Source organism: Lissotriton helveticus, chromosome 8, assembly GCF_964261635.1.
Source record: "Lissotriton helveticus chromosome 8, aLisHel1.1, whole genome shotgun sequence".
Lineage (NCBI taxonomy): Eukaryota > Metazoa > Chordata > Amphibia > Caudata > Salamandridae > Lissotriton > Lissotriton helveticus.
In genome coordinates this window covers 889242386-889269599 of record NC_136069.1, presented here as the reverse complement: position 1 = coordinate 889269599, position 27214 = coordinate 889242386, and positions in this window count along the sequence as shown.

Genomic DNA, 27214 nt, shown 5'->3' with positions numbered 1-27214 from the left:
CCATTGTTCATGACAAGGTCAGCTCGTCATAAGCACAGCTCCAGTGTACTGCATGACGAGCTGACCTTGTCATGAGCATGGAAGGTGTTAAGATGAGAACATTCTTTTTCACATATTTGACTTGTTTGGGTCACGAATATTTGCTATCTCCCTTGATTACAATACCACTTTTTTTAGTCACAACCCAATCACCAATTTTTATGTCAGAGTCTCTCACTCTCATTCTTAAATTGTATGAATGTGCAGAATCACACTGTCTTTTATCAACTCCATCTTTCACACTTGAACGGTCAACCCAAACACACTCTCCATTTTTCAGCCAACCCGGAACCTCCTTCAAACCTGGCTCGCGTCCCTTCAAAGAAACAAATGGAGCGATACCAGTGACTGAATGCGGAGTTACTCTATACGACCAGACCATCTTCTTAAGCTCCTCAGACCATGTTAGACCATTAGCTAAAGATAGCTGGATGTTCTCCATCAGCAATCTATTAATTCTCTCAACAAGACCATTGGCCTGTGGTCTAAACAACGCGACCTTTTCATGACAAATTCCCATACCATCCAAAAATTCCTTCATCTCTCTTGAGACCAACTGCACACCATTATCCGATAGTAAAGTTTTTGGAATACCCTCGTTTTAAAATGTTCTTTCCATAAAACTTATTACTCTTCTAGTGTCAATACATTCAGTAGATTCCATTACAAACCACTTTGAATGATAATCCACAAGGACCATTATAAATTTATTCCGAGCACCCAATTTTGAAATTGGATCTAGGAAATCAATCACTAGTTTTTCCCAGGGACGTGCCGGAAAATCAACGCAGGAAAGAGGAGGTTGCCTAATTATCTTCGTCTTATCGCTTCCAGCACATGCATGACAATTCCTGACCAAATCATCTATATCAACATCCATGCCCGGCCACCAATATGATTCACGAATCCTTCTTTTAGTCATGTTCCTACCCAAATGACCTTTGTGCGCTATCTTCATGATATTGGACCTGAGATTGCATGGCGGCACCAATCTGTTCCTCCTCCACAGCTTACCCTCAGAAACACTCAACTCAGCTTCTACATTAAAAAAAACCTTCAGACGAATATCATTGGAGGATTCCCTAGACCATCCCCCAGAAACTTTTCCATTACTAAAGAAACTAGCTGATCATTTGCCATGGCACTCTCCCACTCTCCCTTGTCAAATGCTAGGATTTCATTACAGCTAATCACTGGGTCATTAATTTCTGGCTCACTAAAAACCAACTCTACAGGCATTCTAGACAAACAGTCTGCAATGATATTTTTCTCTCCCCTTACATACTCCATCTCAAAATTGTACTCAAGCACAGATAAAATCCACTTCGATATTCTTGGAGTGACATTACCCTCCAGACCTCTTCCTCCCTTGAACAGGTGCACAAGGGGTTTATGATCTGTCCGCACTCTGAAAGGTAAACCCCAAAGAAAATACCTGAAGTGTTTAATTCCCAATGTACAAGCGAGAGCTTCCCTCTCTATAACTAAATAAGAACCCACCGCACCTTGAAGCCTCATAGAGGCGAAACCTATGAATCTTTCCACACCATCAGATATCTGAGAGAGTACTGCCCCAATTCCCACCGCACTCGCGTCAGTGGTAACCAAAGTTTTGGCCTTAATATCAAAGTGACCTAAAGTAGGAGCATGAAAAATCCCCACTTTCACACACTTGAAGGCATCCTCACAGGCATGATTCCATTTGAAAACTATACCATTCTTCATTAATTGCCTCAAAGGTTCAACTACATCCGAAAACCCCTTAATAAATTTTGAGCAATACTCAGCTAATCCCAAGAAGGATCTTAGCTGATCTTTAGTTTCTGGCGTAGGAGCATCGTTAATTGCAGAAATTATACTTTTTTAGGTTTAATTCCCAGACCAGATATTTCGTGGCCCAGATATGTTACATTATCTCGCTTCAACTGGCATTTTTCTTTTTTTATCGTTAAGCCATTACTTTCCATGCGTTCCAAAACTTCTGTTAAGATCTTATCATGATGATTACAATCCTTCCCAACTACCAATACATCATCCTGAAAACATAGAATGTTGTCAATACCAACCAGGACTTGCTGCATCACTCTTTGGAACACCGCTGAGGCCGACGCCAAACCAAATGGCATTCTGCAATAACGAAATCCCCCCAGCGGTGTTACAAACGAAGTAAGATGTCTAGACTCCTCATCCAAGTCTATTTGGTGGTAGGCAGCTAACATGTCAATTACACTAAAAAGCACACCTCCACCCATTGCACTTAACATTTCAGAGATGTTAGGTAGAGTTTGTCTATCAACACATATATTCTTATTGAAATTGCGCAAATCCACACAGAGCCGAATTTTGGCTCCACCATCTTTGGGCGCGACCACAATGGGCGCAAGCCATTCTGATGCCTCAATGGGTTCTATAATTTTGAGATCCAATAATTAATTCAATTCTTGTTTGAGAGGCTCCCTCATCAAATGCGGTAGATTCCTTACTTTGTGAACTACCGGTACCGCATTCTTCTTAAGAATGATTTTATGAGAAAATCCTTTCAGCTTCCCTAACTTTTCTGAAAAAACATTAGAAAACTTTCTCATAATATCAGTTTCAAAAGTATCAACACTAAGGGCAGAAAGTGAAGAAACAGGATTAATAGCATTTGGATTTAACACAATTCCTAAGTCCTTTTGATGACGCCAGCCAAGTAAGTTTGATCATTGTTTGGTAAGATAAACTCGTCCAAATACTTTTCTACCTTGAAAAGTTATTACCATCCACTTGAGCCCCAGAATATCTATAGTCTTGCCACCATACCCTACTGCTTTTATGTCTGGCGCAGTCCAAGAATCAATGTCACAATCATTCTCCCAAATCTCAATGTATACATCCTTGGACAATAACGTGTACAAACTTCCTGAGTCGACTAACATGTTGACACTTCTAGTCTCAGGATGCTTGGGATCTCTACAGTCGAAATTGATCAAGCAATGTGGTTTTTCAAGCTTATCAGTACTCTCGGTGGCTACATCAATAAGACATATAGGCTGTGATTGAGGGCAAGGACAGCTTCCATTCAAAATTAATCCATCCACACACAACATTAATTTCTCAACATTTTCACAACAATCGTCGATCTCATTAACATACTGTGTCTTAGCATTACAAGCTTTAGCTATATGGCCCCTTTTATCACATGCTCTGCAAATAGCATTTCTAGCTGTACAACGTGTACTGGATGCAATGTGCCCAGGAGAACCACACCTGTGTCATTTTACTACACGTGAGTTATTTTGCTGACCAACATTAATAGGACGATACCCTGACGGCTTGTTCATAGTTTTAGAATCAAACTTCCCACTCCCTTTAATAATTTTGGTTTCATCAACACAAGCTTGTGTTTGGGAGGATTTTGCATTGGAATCTTGTTCTTTTACTACACTGTCTTTAGAGACTATAGAACTGGTGCATTTATCCATTTCTTTTATCCATAAGTCAGTATTCTCTAGACCCTTAGCAATCTGAATCGCCTCTTCCAATGTACAATCTCTTATAAGTAACTTCTCCCTCACTCTCTTATTATTGGTGCACCTGACGATCTGATTACGAATTAAGGAATCTGCTAAATCTTTGAGTTCACAATTTAGAGATAAACCCCTTAAGGCTGCTACATAGGTTGCTATATCTTCATCACTTTTTTGGGCATGACAGAAAAATGTATGCCTTTCTAAAACAGTTTTGATCTTTGTCACAAACCTCTTTTCTAACATTAATATACTAATTTCATATACATTAGTAGCTTGTCCATCTCCCACACCCAAAGATATTTCCGGTAGATCTTCATACAACCTTCTGCCTTACACACCTAAATTGTGAAGCAATATTGCTTGTCTGCGAACTGGACCATACTTGTCCGCACCAGAAGCCAGAATATAAGTTAAAAATAATTTTTTCCATTCCTTTCAAGGTATTGAAGGTTCACCAGGAGAGGGAAGAAAAGAAGGAGGAGTAGAAAACCTTTGATCAGCCATAACACAAGATATTGGTGAAGGTATAAGAAAAATGAAGTCTCTCGTTGACAACAGTACAGTAATCTTGTCAAAAATCAACAATGTGGACGATGGTGATAACAAGCCGATAATATCAAGGTATTGCCAATAATGACGATGTGCTTGAAGGTGTATCAATTGTTTTTGAGGAATGCTCTATTTACAGTCAATATCCATGAAGAAAAATAAAGTCGCAAAAGAGTTCATCACAATAAAGCCGATGAAGTTTCGGATGCACAACGAGGATAACAAAGATGGCCGCCACGTACAGGTCACGCTCTTTGACGCTCTGGTCACGCTTCTGACGCTCTTGACCTTACGTACGTGATGAAGTTGCCACTCCGAAATAAAGATGGCTTCCACGTAGAGGTCACATTTTTTGACCCCACGTCTCCGACGTGAAATCGATTACGCGATGTCCCAGGCGATGATGATGGAGACTTGAACACTTCGGCTGATGACGCATGACAACACTTCGGCTGATGACGCTTGGTAACCACTTGAACACTACGGCTGATGATGCTTGACAACCCCTTGGCAACCGCTGGCAACCGCGGGCAGGTAAGGCCAGCGAAGTTCAAATGATGCGCCTCAATCACGCAAAGCGTAGTTCGATCAGCAATGCTCAAAAGAAGAAAAAAATAAAAAATGTCAAAGATTTGAAGAGTATTTGTTAGAGTAGAGTTTTTCAAAGTAGCTTCCAACATGCAACCAATCCATAGAACTGCAGAAATTCTCACGAAGATGTTAGTTTCTGTCAAAAATTCAGAAACGATGCAAAAGTGCTTCAGGAATTTAAAGCAGTAATTTGAAATGTACATACCGGGTTAATTAGCATGTTGGGTATGAGGATAAGAAGTCCAGATCGGAGGAGTAAAATGTATACCACTGCCAGTAGTACCATCCAGGGGTGGAGGTCACAGAATCTGTCCCCTGCCAGAGTCCAAGGTCCTCGTCGCCAATGTAAAGATGACTTCAATGCAGAATAGGTGATTAAAGTATATCTTTAATGGTCAGAAGTAAAGAGACCTCCAGCTCCTTCCACAGCTTCTTCTGTACTGTCTCCTTTTCAGATCATAACATTCTAAGCTCCTAGCAACTCACTGACAATTCCATAAAGCATAGATCCCTACAGTATCCTAGATACTTTACTTGTTTACACACATTTTGCCTTTCTATGGGTTCACTTTTAAGTGTACCTAGTTCAACGTTTCAAGGACGGTTAGTATGTGACCTAATGCGCTGCCCATATTGAACAGTAAATATAATTGATAAATGCTGCTGAATATTTACAGTGTGGCTGTAACAAGGTATTCATAATTCTTTGAAAGGTCATTAAAGCACCATGAAGCCCAAAGGAAGAAACAGTAAACTGATTCAGTCCACCAGGAGTGAGTACACTGTCTTCTCTTTGTCCTTTAGGCTAAGGGGAATTTGCCAATAACCCTTACAGAGATCAAGAGTGCTACTAAACTGGGTCTCTCCTGATTTCTCAATCATCTCATCTACCCTTGATAAAGGATACCTATCAAACTTCAATATTTTGTTAGGTACTAACAATTGTGGTGTTTGGTCCTTACAACCCTTCCTATGCAAAATACCATTTCTTTTAAATAAATTATGGCCTACCTCATTGTGGTCATCCTACTCTTTAGCTCTAGCCCATGCTCCCTGTAGTACATGGTCTTCCCTTTGGGCAGAACAAAAGTTCCTATCACCTTCCCATAAACCTGTGCTTGTAAGGGCAGGGGATATGGGAGCACCCTATCAAGGAGGGACTCTACTAGTTTTCCATTTACTTTAAGAGGGCAATAAAACTTTGGTGGCGCTTGTACATTGACACATCAAGTCTTTTTCGAAACAAAAATCTCCATTGGCTCTTCCTCTTTCATTTCTGAGCAAAACCTAGCAATGTGCCCCCAACATTTGAAACACTGAGGCCCTGAATGTTGTGAAATTGCTCCTTTAGTTCCAGGTGAAGTTACTGCCTTTGGTCCTTTAATCAGAGGTTGTTTCCTGCCTTTTCCCAGATTGCCTTATTTGAGAACTCATCCTGGCCTGACTCGATCTCTTGAGCTCAGTTGAAAGCTGATGCAATTTCCACTGCCAAAGGCCAGATTACTATGCTGCCTCACCCAACGTTGTACAGGCAATTGTAAAGAGTTTCAAAATTGTTCTATGTAAATTGTTTTAAGTATCTACTCCTTACCAGCAGTTTCCGACTTCAAACACTTGTCTGCCAGGGGTTTTACCCTACAGAATACGGCCCAGCATCACCCCAATTTCTATCTCTTATCAGAGTCAAGTTTCTATTTGTTTCATCATTGACTCTAGGTCTCTCAAGTTTACTTTGCAATATCTCTGCATAAGGTGTGAGGCCCCAGGGGTTACCTCCTTGATAGGCTAGTTGTAATTGAACAATGGGCCCAAATACTGCCCCATCTGTCTGTGTGGTACGCTCTGGATTGACAAAGCCTTTCAAATTTATTAAAAAATAACAGGACCTTCACCAGCAGAATACCTTTTCAGGACCACTGACGGAAGTGCCATGTGCCTCTCTGTTGGCCCAAGACATCAGATAGCCTCCCTATGAAGGTGTCTTGATTCGGAGAAAACCTCTCTAATTGTTCTGACTGTGACTGTAATGCCTTCTCAAAAGATCCCCTCTCCTTTTGGGAGGTAGATATTATTGGAGGGAAGAACAGAAAAAAGGCTTAAGAAGTTTACTTTTCAGACATTTAGCAATGGTGATTTATTGATAGTAACTCTTAAGACAGAATGAAATATGTTCTCAGTCAGGATGATTGGAATTTCTCAGCTGAGGTAGAATAAACAGCGATGTCTTTTATGTCTTTAGTAAACTTGACGTATTTCCATTTCTTTTCCAGGTTATGGTGATAGTTAAGTGAGTTAAGTAAAAACAAATTCTAAAGTGCACGACTGCCCCAGAAGGGGCCTCCAGATGCTGGTCACAAGAGAACAAAGCAACGACAGGGAAGAGGAATTGTAAGTAACTTTGAGTCTTTCGGAGGTTGGGTGGCATGGAGTTCCAGAGGGTCAGAGCTAAGACACAAGCAGCCTCTAAGATTAGTGCTCCTTGTGGGAAATGCATAGGGCCTTGAAGTTTGTGCGTTTTACAATGGGTAGCCAGGGGAGTTTGCACAGAAGTTGAGAGGCAGAGCTTAATTTAGGGCGGGAAAAAAGAAGTCCGGTGACATCATTTTGAACAGCCTGCAATTGGTTATGAAATATTGGAGCCCAGATAGAGGATGTTGCAGTAGTCAAGATGCAAGATAACCAGGGATTGTACAATCAGTTGGTGCAATTGCAGGCCAAACAGTTTCAAAACTGGCTTGAGGCTCCATAGGATGCCAAAACAGTGATCTGTTGAACTCTGGACTTGGGTTTCAAAGGATAAAGAGTTGTCCCATACTTCAATATTTTTTACCACTCATTTATATTCGGGGGCGACTCTAGTATTTCCGGCCATCCTTAGTCACTCCAGAGATAGGTATGCCTACCCAGCAGAAGGATCTTCATTGTATTGGTGTTAAGCTTTACACAGTTGTCATGCATTTATCCTGCAATCGCTGTTAGACAGCTTCTAAAGTTAACACTTTTCAGCTGAGTGTCGTGAGCATATGACACCCGTGCGATACCGTAAGATTTCTCTACCTGAGCCAGGGGTCTGACAGAAATGTTAAAACGGGTAAGGCTGAGTGAGAAACTCTATGGGATACCATGCACCATCGTTCTTAGGGATAAAGCAAAAGGGGGGGATATAACTTGAAAGGACAGCTTTTTTAACAAGCATTACAAATGCAATAGGTCTCACCTTTTATTAAGTAAAAGCCATTTGCTTTGCTATACAATACCATTAGCAAAGCAAATGGCTTAAACTTAGTCAAAGGCGAGACCTATTGCATTTTCAATGCTTGTTACTTTGTTGTATATAAGTGCATGCACAGTAAGAATGTCAGATGGGTCGGTCTGTCTCAGCACCCAAACAAACAACAATTCAAATAGCACCATTCCACCTCTTCTATAGTGCTAACCATCCCAATGCAGTGTGCCAGAGCAGTCCACATAACATACACACCACCCATTCCAAACAAACCACGCAAGTGTGCAAAATAATGCACACAATGTGCTACACGAGACAGTCAGGGTCACAAGGTGTAGGAGACAAATACCCTTCAGAGCTCAGTGTGGTCAACCAGAAGGACCACAACCCACTAACTGCAAGTAACAAATGGATCTCTGTGTCCATAGCAGTAATCCACCTACCCTTCTACACAAAACTATCAAATCTGTGATCTACATGCTACATGATATGCTCTGCAGGAGCCAACTTTTTTTTAAAAGATATTTTATTGAATTTTCAGTTGCCATTTGTTATAACATACACATATCAGAGCATCACTTCCAGTAAGGTCACTTCCCGTGATGCCACATGGAATGTCACGCTTCGTGACATCATGTGCTTTGATAGCACACGCTTCATGATATCAGTTGCAATCTGCCTGACCTGTCCAGTCCCCCCACTTCTCTTATTAGGACTTGTGCCTTGATTAGAGGTATTCCAGTAATCCTGCATTCAAGAGGCTAGTTCAGCTAAGCAAGAGCAATAGTAATTGGACTGGGAAGAGTCTGCTAATGGGTTCATAACAAAGTTGTAATTGCATTTATATAGTGCTTACTAATTCTGACTAGATGAAGCGTTTTACACCGGATAGCATACTGCTCCGGATCCCATGCAATTTGAGGATGCTGTACTACAAAGAAACATTACTTGCATTTGAAAATAGTGCTATATTAGGCGGTATTTTGGATAGGCACTAGAATCAGACAAATAGTCTATCTTCTACCAAGCTGCTGCTAGATCACTGCTCCACGCAGGTCAGCTGAATTGCTCAAAGGTTGGTAGTGATAAGTTACGTTGGGATGCATATGTAGTAAAATATCAAGATATAAGGCTGCGCAAAAAGGAAGGTGAATGTCATCATTGTAGCAGGGTACAAAACTATATGGGTGACAAATGCAACCATCAAAATTCTGGCGTGGGAGGCTTCTGATGTCGATTCTCAAGTTTGGTACAAAAGGGGGTGGTAACAAAAGGGGGTGGTGATGGACGGAGCATCTGAACCAATCAAACACTCACATCCAGTCATAAGATCTGGGTTTAATCCATCAGCGTTCTTTAGCCCACTCTGCCACCCCAGTTCAGACATGGCTATATGCAAATCAGTCTGACCCTGTGCCTCATGGGAACAGTGCAGCCCGAACTGCCAAGCCATGCCTTCCCTGGACCGGAAACAAGCTTCCGAGGACCGTTTTCTGGCATTACAGCCTTCTTCAGCCCGGTTTGCTTGAATCCAGTTCTCAAATTTGGGTCACAGTATAAAGCAAAGTGGGATCTGTTTGGATATGTCTGGCTTGACTGGGTACAATAATGAGAATGACAGGGTACAAGAAGGAGGATGACAGGGTACAAGATGGAGGATGACAGGGTACAAGAAGGAGGATGACAGGGTACAAGAAGGAGGATGACCGGGTACAAGAAGGAGGATGACAGGGTACAAGATGGAGGATGACGGGGTACAAGAAGGAAGATGACTGGGTACAAGGAGGATGAAAGGGTACACGATGGAGGGTGACAGGGTACAAGATGGAGGATGACAGAGTACAAGAAGGAAGGTGACTGGGTACAAGAAGGAGGATGCAGGCAGCGTCCCCAGTCAGTGGAAGTGTATATCCTGCATTTCTGTGGCTGGAGAGCCAGAACTTGAGGTGTGGGAGGCAGGGGCATGGGGTGGGGGAAGGTGGGGTTTTGGGTTGTCACCCTCCCCATGCATGTTCTGATAAATAGTTGGGTACAGGTGCTTTCAGTGGGGACCTGTGAGATATTAGTCGGATTTAGCCAGGAATGTTTACATACATAGAACAAAACAGCACACACTCCCTCTGATTTGAAATTCCTCAAAAATAGTGGTCATTTTACAAAATATTTTGTTTTCTCTCTTAGTACACTTACCAATGTGCATTCCATTCCCTTTACATTGCCCCAAATGCCCCTCTCATGCACTCTGCTTGTTGTATAATGTATTTAAACATTATATGCCAACCTGATAGTTTAAAAATCTGAAGCTAACCCCAACCCCCATCTTACTGCCCAAGCTGCGGCCCTGGTGGCAGATGGTGACTGGGCTCCCTTTAGGCATTTGAAGGAGGCTCTGTTAGCAAGGAGTTGCTAATTACGATTCCCTGAAGTTCTGTCCTGTGGTAACCTTAAAAGTATGGGTGAGGGTGTGACTACATTCTGTTGTGCAGCTTGAAAGGGGCGTTCAGGTGCGGCCCAGCCGTTCCCTTCCTTGATCACACTCATTTCGGGCTGACAATTGCAGAGATCTCACACCCCTTTGTTCATCTATTGTGGGTGCGCCAGGCTAGATCCCCTTCCTGCTGTGAGCGGCATCTGTATACAAAGGCTGCAGCTGAAGGACCTCCCCACACTGGTCTGATACATGAAATGCTAATCGTAACACTGATCTGTGCCTGTTCCCTGCGTTATCAAGGTCTCAGCCCTGTTGATGGTGGGGGGGGGCTCCAGATTGTGATGGGGGCACCAAGATTTCGGGGATCTGACCTGGCTAGGACAGAAGGAGCAACCAGCAATTATCTAGCTGGTGATAAGCGGGGAGCAGTATAGGGATCTGTAAGAGGTAGAAAACACAATAGTCACACAGACACGTGCATGGATGGGGCCAACAAAGCCTGCTGGGGGAGTGGGTAACCCCGAGACCAGGCAGCTCACAGCAGCAGCTTCAACACTCACCCCGCTGGGCGATTTTTGAACCGCCATGGCTCTCAGCTCCTTAAGTTAAGGTGCCAGGATCAGGATGCTCTAAAACAAATAACAGGCTTTCACTGTGGCAAACAGTTTACGCCCTGCCTGTGGGTGCTGTAGCAGCCGCACCTTTTCAACAAAACATCTAAAATGTGTGTTTTTATTTTTACACAGATATAGTTGTGCAGTTCTGCTTTCAAGAATATGCCCTTGCATCTTGGGCTGCAGTTAACAAGGCAAGGCCCGCCTGGCGTCCCCTAGTGGCTTCGTAGCCCAACGTGAACCCGTGGTTCACCACAAGGTCGGACCCCTGGGGAGGTGTGCAGAGCTGGGCGTCATGCAGGCACAACACGCAACTCACCCCACGGGTCACCAGGACCTGGACTAGCTCATGGAGGTGGCCGACACGAGGAAACAGCCGAGATATCACAGTGGGTTGACACCCCGGCTGCGGATACATAGCTGCACACTCTGGTTTAAATCTAGGATTGACTCACTCTGCTTTCTAGGACGCAACACTTGGCTGTTACACAATTTCCTTAGGAAATAAGCTTGTGTGGTGTGCATATATTACATGAAGGGCATCAAGGCGCTTCCTGGTATAGGTCACAGAGAAGTAAAAGTGACAAATAGCAATGTTTGCAAAGCACACAACCAAAGGGCAAACTATTTCCATGTCTGCACCTCTTGGACTATCCCTCTCCCGTCGACATTCACAGGGTTTGCCAGGAACCCACCACCGTATCGGGTCGGGTGGATTCTGATGCGGCACAGAGCTCCTCGGTAATGGCGATGAAACCGAGACCTCAGAGACACAACGCAGGTGCCCTATAGAGATCTCACTCTTTAGAAGTTGATAAACTGAGGCCCACTTTGTTGGTTAACAATATATGTTCCTGAAAGCGCTATAAAGTCTCCAGATTCGCATCGACTGCTACATGAAAAAAAAAGTGTTCTGTGGTGGAGCACTGCGTTCTAGGTGAGATGGGGTGGGGAGACATCCTGTGATTCCAGGCAAATCACGTAATCTACCCATGCCTAGCAAAAAAAAAAGCTGTCGGCGTTGGGAAAAATATAGTGCATAGCAGATAAGCCCCGCTACCTGTGTAATGCCGCAGGTGAGAGATACAATCCCGGTGGGCGGGGCAACAAAGAGACAAGGCGGGAACAAGGAGGGACTAAGAAGCCTCCTTTTCAATCGTGAGCCTGCGTTTTGCATGCAGGATGACGCCACCGAATGAGGACGATGGGCGGGGCTTCAACTCCGCCTCTGAGAGCTTTGGAATCTGTATTAATTCCAAGAAGTTCTTGTATGACGAGAGCAGCACATGCGCGCTGCTTTCGCGAGCCAAGACCTAAAAAGGAGGTGAACCAGGCCAGTGCTTGGCCCTGAACTCCCAGTTCAATGAGGCGAGATAGTAGAATCTCATGTGAGATAGTGTTGAAGGTTTCACTTAAATCTAGGAGTATCAGAGCCTGGGATATCATATGGTGCCAGCCAACGATGCTTTTGAAAAGAAACAAAAAATATCCAGGCAAATGTAAAGTCAGATGTTATGGTTTCCAAACATTGTGTCATATGTCCTTTCTTTTGGCATAAGACATCAGATAGTCTCCCTATGGTGGAATTTTGATTCTGAGAAACCCTCTCTAATAGTCCTGACTCCAACTGTAATGCCTTCTGGAAGGTTTCCTGCTCCTTTTGGGAGGTGGACATTAATTGTTCGATTGCCCATTCCAATTTCTGTTGGCCATCATAATTTGAGAATAAAAGGTTTAATTTCCTCCGATCCTAGTTCTGACAATAGTTTGCGGAGGGACGGGTGGAAAAAAGGCTTAGATAGATTTTTTTTAGTAATTTAGCGATAGTGATTTATTGATAATAACTCTTAAGTCAGAAGAAAATATGTTCTCAGTCAGGACGATTGGAAGTTCAGTTGAGGTAGAATCAAAGACATGTACTTTATGACTTTGGAAGGTCTTGACTCTTTTCCCTTTCAGGGTACAGCCTTATGGTTTCTGGCAACGGTGCTCTTGAAAAGAAACTACAAAAACCCAAGAAACAGTAAAGTTATATGTAATGGCTTACAACCATTCTTCCTAAATAAAAATTATTTAAGGCATGTCCTGAGTCAGGATTAACAACTCCAACTATCTTTTTTTAATAAATTAGGAAGATTCACCGGAAAAAGTGGGGTCCACATAGGTAGCTGTTTAGCTAAATGGCCTCTCAACTTTGAGGCTTAATAACTCCATATTCTTAATCTTCGACCTGTTACTTTTCCCCTGGTAGGCTGTGGGGTTAAGTTATACATGATGTGTCATCACTAGCTCTTAACATTCAAAATAAATGTGCACGCGTGAGCACTCGGGTTTGCAAAATATTTACTTGGTATCATAGGCTTCAGAAGATATCTCTAAATTAATCCTGTGGGCGCTCGGCCTTCAAAATAAAAAATAAAAAATGTGGAGTGTTCCAAAATAAATTTTAAAAAATGTTGCATACCCTGTTCCCTCCTCCTCTATTATTCCAGACTCAACCAAACTCAAACAGGTGGCCACAGCTCTCCAGAAATGTTGCATGCCTGTTCACATCTGTCAGCAGCATCCACCAGTCCTTGAACCATGGATCTTTGTCATCCTCTCTTTCCTCATCCTTGCTAGGATTGGTGTCTCCATCTTGTACAGTGTCTGCAATGTCAGCTTAATCCTCTGGTGCTGCAGCAATCTACTTTTGATTCCCAGTTAGATGTTTTTAAGTTAATACATAATAAGTGATAAAATTGGCCCCAATATATTTTTGTATAAAGTCATTAGTTAATCCCATCTCAGTCAATCGGTGTAGTAAAACTGAAATACCAGTTACATTGGGCATGTCTACTTTACTATACAATGTGTGCCTTTGGGTCCATTTGACAATAATTGACAAAACTCACGTTATTGATTTATAAGAATCATCTAAAGATGGACCATATAAAAGTATTGATAGTGATTGAAAGGGTAAATATATTGATACTTTTACTTTATCTGAGGAATGTAGACTTTTTCCATCAGAAGGTAAACTTAGTCCTTACCTCTTTTTGAAATGAAAGGACAGTTAACATAATTTTCTGATTAACTCAGTCCACCAATGTGGTGTATGCTTTATTTACCACTGGATAAGCAATATGCTTTTAATTTGTTAGGGTGATAGTATTCTCACTGTTAGCATACCCTCTTTGTTACAACTTCTTATTTTATGATTTATTGATTGATGATTAATGATGTTTACACTACTACATATGATTACTGCAATGATTGTGGTGCAATGTACTTCTTCTAACAATATTTTATTGACACCTGAATCAAGTCAATTGTGCTTAACAATTACCTATACAATAATACTTTTGGTCAATCCTATCTATAAGTAGTCCTAACATTATCAAGCAATCCATCTTCCAAAAATATGATTCTACTTTCATTGAAATGTTGTATGCTTATAGATAAGAAATGGTGTATAGAGAGGCACAATAACATGGATGACATTTCTCACTGTTCTCTACATCATATTTCTTTAGTGTCATAGTTAAACTTGCTATTCTAAGAGCATTCATTTATATTTAAAAAAAAAACAGATAGACTTGCCAGATTTGGTCAAACTTCATTTCTTGTAGGCAATGATAACCATTCCATTTGCAGTAGCAGTTTCAATTATCAACGTGCTGTCAATAGTATAGGTTAGCTTTCAGTGTAGGATAGATATCCATTTTAGGTCTTGGTACAGGATTGTTTGCTGTCTGGAACACCTCATTCCATCAATTCTTCAAAAAAGAAAAATAACTTGGACTTTGGGTCACCTCCCGACTTGTGGATAGTTACATTTTTCTGTTTTTCTATTAGGGTTTGATAATGGTTCATCAAGTAAACCTTTATATGCAACAAGAACTGTAGCATGCAATTGAGAGGAGCCGGTATGTGTTCTCTGATGTACTAACTTTGCTTACACAATTACATTCAATTTGCTGATTTTTGTCTTTCCTTATTAGAACGTATATATGCTGTTTGGATGCCTGAGTTTGTCATAAAGACACATGGCTATTCACTAGTTGACATTGCAAGTTTGTTTTGTTTTACTTTGTTGACATCATAACATGTAGCTGGTTTATTAATCTTTTGTTCCCAAATTAAATACATGAGGACACAAGTTTCTTAAAAAATACATCAAAAGTAATGTCCCTTTGTCAAAAATATCTTCTATGCAATTTTCTGTTGTGTATGCCATCTAAGTTCACAACTTACAACATAACCTTTACCTTCAAACTCGTTTTCATAACACGGTTCTTTGAGGGAAAACTTACCACTGCTAATGCAGTCTGTCAATCAAGAGGTTCCTACTCCCAGGTTCCATATAGTAATAGCCCAAAATATGAGGAAAGGAAGGATTCTTGTGACGTGTAAGTTTTGTATTTGTTTTATGTTTACTTGCATTAATCTCTTTGATCTAATTAAATACATTTATTTCTTAATTGGCTGCATGATCTAATCTAATTAATCTCATCAATTTCCTAATTGGCTGTTTGAATCTGGTCTTGTAAAATACATCGAGCAAGGCAGGGGCCGGCATCGGACACGCCGCATGTATGGCGGTCATGCCGGACCACGATGACGAGACAGGGATGCGGGCCAGTCGTGCACAATCGTGATGCGGTGGATGTGCCTCCAAGGGGATTGGTTTGTCTGGCTTGCGCCCCTGAAGTTATAATGATCACTTCCGGGGCGCGCGTCACCCAAACATCAAGGGCCGATTAGAACCGGCTCCCGGCTGGACCTTAAGGCAGAATAAAAGGCTGGGGAGAGGCGAAATCTGCCTCTTTGCTCTCCACTCCCACAGCCTACACAGGGATCCTTCCGACCTTGCTAGGAGGCTGTATTTAATTTTAACCCACCCACCATCCCCTAAAGCAAGGTTCTCCAAGTTTTTGTTTTGCAGTGGTTTTCTTTTCAGGTTGACTTGGTTGTGTTCATCATGTGTACTATTGTGTTCTTATCCCTCTTTCAGGAAGTTTTATTGTTTCTTTTACAGGAAATGTTTGTTGTCGTATTTATAGTGCTATTCCTTGGTCAGCAGTAAGGTCATGATTGGTGAGCATTAAGTTTAAGGTCCTTAGAGGGCGGTGCCATTCTTGAATGGGGTCGCCCAAGGGGGAGGGACAAGTGGTCTCTCACGGAACTCCAGGGGCAGTTACAGCTGGTTGGCTGGAAGGGTTCGGGGAGGGGAGCTACGCTTTCCAGTAGGCTGGTTGGCCACCCAGCACATGCACAAGGGCGCAAGTAAACGGCACCTGACTGCAAGGGCCCCTTATGGAGTTAATCTGCGGGGTGTAGGGGGTGCTCGGGGGGGAAGTACCCTCCCGTTGAACAGGCCCCCTGTGCATGCGCCCTCCAGTTGGCGTGCAGGCATAGTTTTGATCAGGATCTGGCGCCAGTCATTGACCTTGTGGTAGCCTCAAAATAGGAATATGCATAAAGATAAAACATTAATTGATTATAGAATGTTTAGATTCGGATAGGAATTCTATGTATTAGAGATATGTTAAGGTTAGCAAACATTACATATGTACCTATCAATGTAATCAATGTAATGCAATGAACTTTCTGTGTATTATGAAAAGTTTATAAAAAATGTTTTTGATTATTATTATATATCAAATCTTTATTTCGGCCACTGGCCATCAAAGATGTACAATAAAACATACAATAATCACTATAAAATCATCATACACAATCAGTCAATACATACTTGTTCAATGAAAAACCTTAAAATTGAGTACTAATAAAATTACATTTATAAAACTATGGACCTTTACATTAGGAGGGAGCTTGGGTCTTCAGAATGCGGGTGCGAGTGTGCCACACATTGATGAGAAATTTTGTTATTGCAAAGACAGTTAAGGTTGAAATGTCCGTTTTTAAAATTCTGTACATTGGGAGGTACTCCCTGCAACCCAGATTTCTGATCAAAGGTAAGAGCCAATACTTCCTCGCTGTCTTATATACTGGGCAAAACATAACCATATGTAAATCGGTTTCATCCGCACCTGCACAGGCCGGGCACTGTTTTGTCGAAGGGGGTGCTGACCAGGAGCTGGTAAAAGATCGTAAGGGGAGTATACCATATCTCCATTGGAGGAACAGCTTCCTGGCCAGCACGGGGGAAATATCATCAAGGACCCTCTCCAGCCTGTATGAGTCTTTACTTTGCACAAATGCCGAGGTAAGTGACCCTTCACCCTGGCTATCCAGGGCCATGACTAATTTTTGTTCATGGTAAGCAGCGGCAAGATCTCTCTTAGAGATGTTTAGTGACGCATCGGCGGGATTAGACCAGAGGTCTGGGAACCCTAGGGTCATACAGGATTTGTGGATATATTTTATCCAGGGGATCGATAGTGCTTTCGGGTGGGATAAAAGCTCCATCAATTCTGCCCTGTAAGTAAGAAGTTCTTCACGACTCCATAGCCTTCGCCAAAAGGCTATGGGTCTCAACTCTAATTCGTCCACTATTGGTCGTAGACCCAGATCCAGCCTCAGGGGGAGGAGGGGGGTGCTAGGCGGAAGTGCGACTATCTGCCTGATAAAATTGTTCTCGGTTGTTGCCAAGCTGCGGCAGGGTATGTGTCCCCACAATTCCGCACCATACATAGTAGCACCCCTCGCCTGTAAATCTGGATGAGTGGCCCCAACGGACGGTATGTGGAGCCGTTCATCATCCTGGTAATACCCCCAGTGGTCTGTACCAGTTTAAGATTAGCCCTATTCTGGTGTGGTCCCCAAGTCATAGATTCATTGAGAGTTACACCAAGATATTCAAAGGTGGAGACTCTCTCAAGCCGTGAGGCTCCCAATAACGGATTCGGCCTCAGTTTTTGCCTTGGGTTCAGCACCATAAACTTAGTTTTGGTTGCGTTGATTTCTAAACCCCTGTCGGTACAGAAGGACACGAATGAGTCTAGGACCCTCTGTATCCCCATAGGAGTTTTGGACAGCAGCAGGGTGTCATCCGCAAACATGATTGCAGGCACCCTGCTGCCGTTCAGTTTGGGGGCGTCAGTGTTTTCAATGGCATTTAAATGGGCGATTACCCCGTTGACAAAGAGGCAAAACAGGGTCGGTGCCAGCACACAACCCTGCCTAACCCCTCGGTCAACGGGGAATCTGTCCGTTAATGTCCCGGACCTCCCACACCTAACTCGAGCATAGTTGTTTTGGTGTAGTCTCTGTAGGATTATCAGGATGTCCGTTGGGACGCCCATCTCACCCAAAACACTCCATAATTTCCCTCTCGGCACTAGGTCGAAGGCGGCACGGAGATCCACAAAAATAGTGTATAAGCTGCCGCCCTCAAATATCGCCGCCCTCCAGTAAATAATGTTTAATCTAAAAACCTGGTCCACTGTCGAGACTCCCTTTCTAAAGCCCGCCTGAAACGGACTAAGAACCCCCATCTCTTCTGCCCAGTCCTGGAGGCGGTTCAGCAGTACCCTCCCAAACAACTTCTGTGGCACATCAATCAGACTAATTGGTCTGTAGTTGGCTGGAAGAAGAGGCGAGCCCTTTTTGAATATAGGGACCACCTCCGCCCCCAACCAAGTGCTGGGGATGTCCATCCCACTGAGAACTCCGTTAAAAAGAGTAACCAAGTAGGGGGCCCAAATATTGGGCTCCTGCTTGAACAGATCCCCGGGTAGGCCGTCCAATCCTGGCGCCTTTCCCGAAGTAAGTCCTGCAATTGCAGACTTAACCTCGTCCAATCTTATTAGATCCCCCTCATAGTCAGGCCAGGCAGCTCTGAAGTCATTGGTAGGTTCTCCCGGCTCGGCGCTATAAAGGATTTGATTATTAATTGTAAATAAATACGGCCAGGGTTTAACAACCCCTAATCCCAAAAATTCCCTTGTGAAAAATGATTTGCCACCCTTGGAGTAAATGGGAGGCGAGCAATTTTTGGGCACTGGTAAGTGGGGCCCTCTAGTAGGGTTGTAGTCATAGGAAGAGGGGTACTAGGCTGTACCTGACCATATTGAATACATGTGAACACAATTTATCTTAGCTGAATGGCCATTGCAGAAATGTTGCACTTTAGGATGTTGGTCTCTATCAACAGGACTGCCACTCGGAGAAAGTTGCCAAGAATCTTTGCCCCATTCCCCATACTTACTAGGGGCTCTGTACTCATTTTACAACATGCAGTAACAAAACTAATGGCGGTTCGGACCTGTTCCTACATGATGCATCTAGTGCTCCAACACCACAAGATGGCACCAAATACAGTGGTTTCCCTTTCTCCTGTATACTTGTTTAGTAAAATGATATGCTGCAATTTGGATGGGAAACCAATAAGGGCAATGCAAAAACTGTTTGCTCCCTAGCCGTACCAATATTTCTTTTTTTTAAACTCTTTTTATTAACTTTGCACATAAGACCATATACAAGGTTGCTACATCATATTAATGTCTCTTAGGAGAGGTTTACAAAGTATCACCTCCCGGGATCCAGAGGGCACAGAGTCAATAAAAGACACTTTCTCCAGAAACGCTTGTATACATATGTTAGGGCCCAGGTTACTTTCCCTATTGAATGAGGCTAATGCATTGGCCCTGCCTCCCCCACATTCATTCTGTATTAGCTCCATGATGCCCATATTTTCTTCCATTTTTTGACGCACGCCCTACTTTTATTTACCGTCTCCTTAGCTCGTTGGCACCAGTCTTACCCATTCCTTCAAAGATGGTGGATGAAGCGCCCCCATCTTCTTGCAATGTTTCTCTTTGCGATCCCTGCCTCTAGGGCCAGCCAGAGACTGACGTACTTGGGACGGTCTATCTCTCCCTTAATCATTAGAAGGAGCCATCTAGCATCCATTGAGACTTCTACTCCGGACACTTTGAGCATTACTGCTGTGACTCTTTGCCAGAACCGGGCGACTCCCGGGCATTCCTATAAGTTATGAAAACAAAGGAACCCTCCCGTTGGGATCCCCTTATGCAAAACGCTGTATGTGCCCTACCCCATTTATGTAGGCCGTACCAACATTTCTGACATGCTTACCTATGAATATGAAGTACAAACCTTTCAACACAGTACTTTTGGTGAAGCTAATATTATCTTTTAAAATACTTTATTATTATTATTATTATTATTTATTTTTATAGAGCGCGTAGTCACCCGGAGGTATCCCAGCGCTAAAAGATCCTATCTCTTCGGGTCAGTGGGGCACGGAAGAAAGGGGGGAGGAAAGGGAGGATACGGGGGAAACAGAAGATCAGGGTTACGGACAGGCATGATTCATTTAGGAAAAAGGTGGGTTTTAAGCCGCTTCCTGAAGCGAAGATATTGTGGTTCGAGTCTCAGGTCGCGGGGGAGTGAGTTCCAGAGCCGTGCGGTGTGGACTGAAAAACGTCTTCCGCCTGAGCGGGCTTTCCTAAATCTGGGGATAGTGATAAAGTTTTTCATGTCAGAACGGAGGGGTCTTGAGGATTTGTAGGGTTTGATGAATTTCCTGAGAACAGGGGGGCCTTGGTTTTGTAGTAGTCTGTGAGCTAAGCACAGGGCCTTGAATTTGACCCGCTCCCTTATAGGAAGCCAGTGGAGGAGTTTTAATGCCGGTTTGGCCGAGGCTCTGGCTGGGGTATTTGTAAGAATCCGGGCCGCGATGTTCTGAATTCTCTGAAGCTTGTTCAGCGTCTTTTCGGGGGCACCCAGGTAGATCGCATAGCTGAAGTCGAGCCTCGAGAGTATTAAGCCTTGAATAAGCAGTTTTTGGGAATTGGGGGGCAAGAGGGACAGGATTTTCCTCAACGATTTCAGGAGCCCAAAGCAAGTCCCAGCTACTTTATTTGCTTGCACGGTGAATGAAAGATCGGTGTCGAGCCACACACCCAAGCTTTTTACTTCTTCCTTTGGATCGGGGGGGGGCCCAGACAAGCTGGCCAGATGTTCGGGGATAGTGTGAGTCCTTTCTGGCCGAGGAGCAAAACCTCAGTTTTCGTCCCGTTCAGTTTTAAGGCTGAACTGTTCATCCAACATTGGACTTGCGTAAGGCAGTTAAATAAATCTGCTGGTTGATGTCTGGGGTGGGATAGTGACACAACTAGTTGTGTGTCGTCGGCGTAGGTGACGACGCTCATTCCGAACGGGGTGATGACCTCCTCCAATGGGGACATATAGATATTAAATAATGTGGGGCTCAGGGATGAGCCCTGAGGCACGCCACATTGGAGGGGAGTTTCGGAGGAGCAGGTGTTATTCTCCCAGATCTGGTAGGTCCGTTGGGCCAGAAAGGATGAGAGCCAGGTAAGGACGGAGCCTTCCACACCGACTCTCCTCAGTCTTTTGATGAGAAGTTGGTGGTTGACGGTATCGAAGGCCGCACTCAGGTCGAGGAGGATCAGTGCCACTGATCCTCCTTCGTCTAAGAGTGCTCTGGCCTCCTCTACCGCTGCCAGGAGGGCGATGTCAGTGCCCTGTCCTGGACGAAAGCCCGTCTGAGAGCTTTTTAGCCTGTTGTTGTCCTCAAGGAACTGGGAGAGTTTTTTATTGGCCAGTTTTTCAGCAATCTTGCTGATTCCTGGGAGTAGGGAAATGGGCCTATAGTTGGCCAAGTTTTCCGGATCGAGGGAGGGTTTCTTTAGTAAAGCTTTAACGACGGCCGCCTTCCAGCTCGGGGGTATAACTCCCTGTTGGAATGAGGTGTTGATCAGGTGGGTCAGGGGGGGACAATCGTAGAAGCTACCTCCTTGAGGATCCGAAGCGGGGCGGAGTCCCTAGGGGATCCGCTTTTTATAGATTTTAACATGTTTCCCACTTCTTCGGTCGTTACTTGACCCCAAGAAGAGAGGCAGATATGTGTCAGGGCGTGCGGGAGGTCGTTTTCCACGTATAGACTCCCTGGAGGGATTGAGTCAAGAATTTTTTTAATTTTTTCGTGAAAGAAATTAGCCAATTGTTGGCATTTTTCCTGATCAGCTTTGGGGTCTGGGGGATGTCTTGGTCCGGGTTCTGGGGTCTTCAGAAGTTCTTTTAGGATCACATAGGATTCTTTGCTGGAGCATACCGCTTTTTCTATTCTTTCCTGGAAGAATGCGCTTTTAGTTTTTCGAATAGTAGTTTTGTAGGTTAAGAGGGAGGTGGAGTAAGCGTCTTTGTTTGCTTTTGATTTATCTTTCCTCCAGGAGCGTTCAGTTCTCTTGCACTCTTGGCGCAGGGCTTTAAGCTCTGGGGTGTACCACAGAGCGGACGATATTCTTTTAAGATGTTTAAAGGTGGCAGTTTTGGGGAGAAGTTTATCTAAAGAAGAGGTAATCCATTCATTAAACTGCTTATCGGCCATGGCAGAATCGGTGGAGAGCTCAGGAGTGGATTTTGAGAGGACGGCAGCCCATTCCCCAGATACAAGTCTGTGCCACCGTCTATCGGTGACCTGAATTTTATTAGTTTGAGGGTTCATGGTAGGTACTTCCCAGGAGATAGGGACAAGAAAATGATCCGTCCATGGGAGGGTCAGGGGAGGTCTGGTGGTGATGGTAGCCACATTCGTGAGGATGGGATCCAGCAAGTGTCCCTTCTCATGGGTAGGTTCATTGTTGACCAGTCGGATATTGAGTGACAATAGGTCCTGAAGAAGATCGGAGGCTATCCGGTCCGTGGGATCCGTGAAATGCAGGTTCAGGTCGCCTAGGATAAGAAAGTTGGAGGTAGATAATGCTGATTGTGAAACCGATTCGGTAACGGCATTAAGGAAATTCCCGGGGGGACCCGGGGGGCGGTAAATCAGTAGTCCTGACAGGGAGTGGGCTGGGGAGGTTTGAATGGAAATTTGGCAACTTTCGCAGTCCTCGATGTGGGCATTGGACGTTCTACAAATGAGTTGTTCCCTGTAGATTATGGCTACCCCCCCCTCCCTTTGGGTCTGTGTATGGCTTGACAAAGATAGCCTGGAGGGAGGGCCGTGATGATGTCTGAGTCAGAGCTGTCCGATAGCCATGTTTCCGTGAGAAACAGCAAATCGAAATCATGTTCTTGAATTAACAGGTTTGTTTCGATCGCATGTTTGGGAAGGGAGCGGCAGTTGAGAAGTCCTATCTTGAGTCCGGGTTTTACTGGGCTCAGGGGAGTAGGGTTGCAGCGCATACAGTTAAAGAAGGGTTTACCTTCGGTGTGCGTGTGGTAACAGGCCAAGGTTTTTTCCGGTTGGAGTGCGCGGAGCATGGTTCCTGAGTACACCAGGCGGTCATGAGGGACATCCGGCGGAGTCTCTGGGCCTGGGTCCGTCTGGGCCCGGACGGGCCCAGACGGGCTTGCCTTTGGCGCGCCTTCGGCGCGCTGACGGCGCGCCCGCTGCGCCCGTCCGCTGCGCGTACGTGGAGAACACATGTTTTGTTAAGGCGAAAGGGGCGTGGCCTCGAGCGAGTGGGCGTGGCCAAAGATAAGCTCACTGGCTGCTGGCGCTGGCGCCGATGATTAGGGCGTTCCCTGTGCAGTTTAGCTCGGCTGCGTAGGGAAATGAAGAGACAAACGTGGTCTCCCTGAGTGGCAATCAGGTGAGAGAAGGGGTGGCAGTGACACAATAATAATACAACAAGTTTTAAAATCACAAGTTCAAGTATTTAAAAGTAGCGCTCCCGGCTGTGCCTCAGGAGTAGGGTCTGATCAGAGCATAAACGCCGCTCTGTTTATAAAGGCGAAAGGGGCGTGGCCTCGAGCGAGTGGGCGTGGCCAAAGATAAGCTCACTGGCTGCTGGCGCTGGCGCCGATGATTAGGGCGTTCCCTGTGCAGTTTAGCTCGGCTGCGTGGGGAAATGAAGAGACAAACGTGGTCTCCCTGAGTGGCAATCAGGTGAGAGAAGGGGTGGCAGTGACACAATAATAATACAACAAGTTTTAAAATCACAAGTTCAAGTATTTAAAAGTAGCGCTCCCGGCTGTGCCTCAGGAGTAGGGTCTGATCAGAGCATAAACGCCGCTCTGTTTATAAAGGCGAAAGGGGCGTGGCCTCGAGCGAGTGGGCGTGGCCAAAGACTGGCTCACTGGCTGCTGGCGCTGGCGCCGATGATTAGGGCGTTCCCTGTGCAGTTTAGCTCGGCTGCGTGGGGAAATGAAGAGACAAACGTGGTCTCCCTGAGTGGCAATCAGGTGAGAGAAGGGGTGGCAGTGACACAATAATAATACAACAAGTTTTAAAATCACAAGTTCAAGTATTTAAAAGTAGCGCTCCCGGCTGTGCCTCAGGAGTAGGGTCTGATCAGAGCATAAACGCCGCTCTGTTTATAAAGGTGAAAGGGGCGTGGCCTCGAGCGAGTGGGCGTGGCCAAAGACCGGCTCACTGACTTTACGATTCTGGTCCTAGTAACTTGCAGAACTGACTTTCCTACACATACAAGTTCACGCAGGAGGAGACCTACCAGAGTTTACAAGCTGAAAATACTGCATGCACAGTTTGGTCACCAGTGCAAGAACGTAGATTATTATTTGAGGAATGACTACCCACTTCAAGTAACAATAAAGCTGCTTATCAATGTGAACCCTCAAAATCAGTGAATTAACTGAGCTCAGCACCTGGGAGCTATGTCACAGAGGGCAATGTGTAAATAGTTTTGCAGTGTGAAAACAATAATGAAGTTAAAACACCAACAATAACAATCAGAAACAGAATTGGACGAATCAATAAACACATTGATCCCAAAACAACAACATTCCAATGAGGGGAACCAGAGATATACGTGTTTAAAGATTTGAGTAAAAATAGCAGCAAAAGACACTAAGCCCAATGGTAATTGGGAAGCAGTAGACTAGGACCTAGGAGCAGCTTTTCACACCTTTATAGTACAGGCTAGGCACACATTTGATTGAAAGATGCTGGATACCTAATGCCTCCAGCAGTTTCAGGCAAATACTTTCTAAGAGTTACATTTGTAACATCTTTAAAAAAAAATAACGTCACTACTTGATCATCGGAAGTGGACACCATTAGATTGGAATTTTAGTAAATATAAAAATAAATCTTTGAATGGTGTCTGTAGGTGATGCAGGTCAAAAGTTATGGACTAAAGTGTATAATTTATACTTTGGCTTTTACTATGTGCCAGTTACAGCCTGACCATTAACAATGCCGTTTTAGGCATAGTCACAGAAGGGAACATGCCATTTTTAAAGTCACACATGTTCCACACTTAAATATAATGTATCCTATCCCATAGACAGCAAGGTGTGCATAGGGGTGACTCAGTTATTATTTTAACACGTTAATTGCTTCGAATGTTCCATGCCAGTGCGGAACGTTCGAAGAAACGGGTGGGGCCGCGACAGCCAACGGTCATTCGTAGCACCAGGTAGGTAGTGCTCCTGTCGGCCATTGGCCGACGGGAGCACAGAACGGGTTAAATCAGGTTTTCTTATCTGGCAAAAGAGTGAATTGGAAAGGTCTGTGCTGCAGGGTTAGAGATTCTGCTATTAGGCTACACCGGATAGGCCTGAAGCCATATTTCATTGCCAACGTATTGGCTGGCACAAGACGTGCTGCAGTCCATAGGCGTCATTTAGCTTTCCACATCAGTGGTGTATTTCTGCACCATATACTATAACCTTAGAGGAAAGTTAATAACACCAATCAGGTTTATGCCTATTTCGACAGGTTTAAGAGAGGGGAAGGGCACAGGCACTTTACTCATGTTTAGTACGGGTAAGGTGCACAGAGTTTTCATGCCAGCAAACAGATAGGGCAAAAAGTAAGTGGGGGGGTTATCATGCAAAAGGTGGTTATTTCATACATGCAAAATTTTAGTTTTTGACCTCTCTTTCAACAATGATGTCGCAAACTACATTTATTTCAATTACTTTTATAACATATATACATTTATATTACCTTTTGTACATTGCAGTCAAAAGGAATTAAAAGAGCATTTAGAGACAGGCAGATCTTTCTAAAACACCAACCTATATGCATATCAGCAATAGCATGAAATGTAATGCAAGGACACTAGAAAGCATTCTTTGAATCCTTCACGAGGGCTTCAGTCAAAAAATGTCACCCACATCATAAACATAGCAATAAATACCACCTAAACCCACCCTCGGATCACTCTGAAAGGTACACTGCTGTAAAATTTAGTTTTCTACATATGCCTGTTATCCAGGAATGCTGTTCTAATCCTAAAACATAAGATTAGAAAGCTTTAATAGTGCAATATACAGTGATACCTCAGTTTGTTCCATTATTTTCACCTACTAATCTATTTTAATGATAGAATGATTCAGCAACATATTAGAAATTGCACTGCCCAGGCCCCGATAATATAGCTAAAAGGGCACATGAGCCTGGATCATGTGACGCTTATCTATGCGTATCTATACGTTGACACATTGAACTACTATTGAACTTTCTTAAAATATAATACTCTAACACAATTCTGCACATGAATAAAAATCAAGAATTGTGATTCTTACCGAATCACAATTTGGACATTGCAATTCCTAAGGTAAGAAAATGTACATCTATTAAACAGCAATTCCTAGTGGGACGCAACTCATGAATAATAATGAAGTAGGTCGCAGTTGGGAACCATTAAGAATGAAAGCCATCTCAGGGTGGGTGCCCTGCAGGGGTCAGCAGACTACCACGTCTGTTATCGCTTTTTAATTTAGTATTTTTTTTAATGCAGCCTGTTTTCCTAAAAGAAAAATTAGAGAAGTTTAAAAAATAGGAAATTAAACTTTTAAATGAAATTTTTTAAGAGTATGCAGTGACCCGGGGGACCCTTACCCGCTCTCTATTTTTGGTACATTCTCAAAGGTGAAAGGGTCCCTTGGGGACCACTTCCCATTTGCAAATGGTTTGCACTACCTTTTAGTAGATGGTAAAAAATGAAAGTGTTGCAATTGTAATTTGGCCGCAACACATTAATACATACTACTGCGATTCAGTAGTCGGAAGGGACGCTCTAAACACACCCTTTCCAAATACCGAAATGCTAAACCAAATTGTGATTAGAATGACAATTTGGCATTTATACATTAAAACATGCATTTTTGCAGTCGCAAATTGGTCGATTATGATATTCGGCCAATAGCAACTTCAAAAAAGTTTAAAAACACAAACTAAAAGGTCCCTTGGGATCGATATTGTCCTTGCTAGGTAATTGTGATACATCGTAGCTCCAGTCAGGACTTGGTGATGGAAACTTTTTATCTGTTCTTTCATGAAGTCGACAAAGACATCTGGTCACCAGTGTATCATGCAAGGAATATACTAACACTTGTT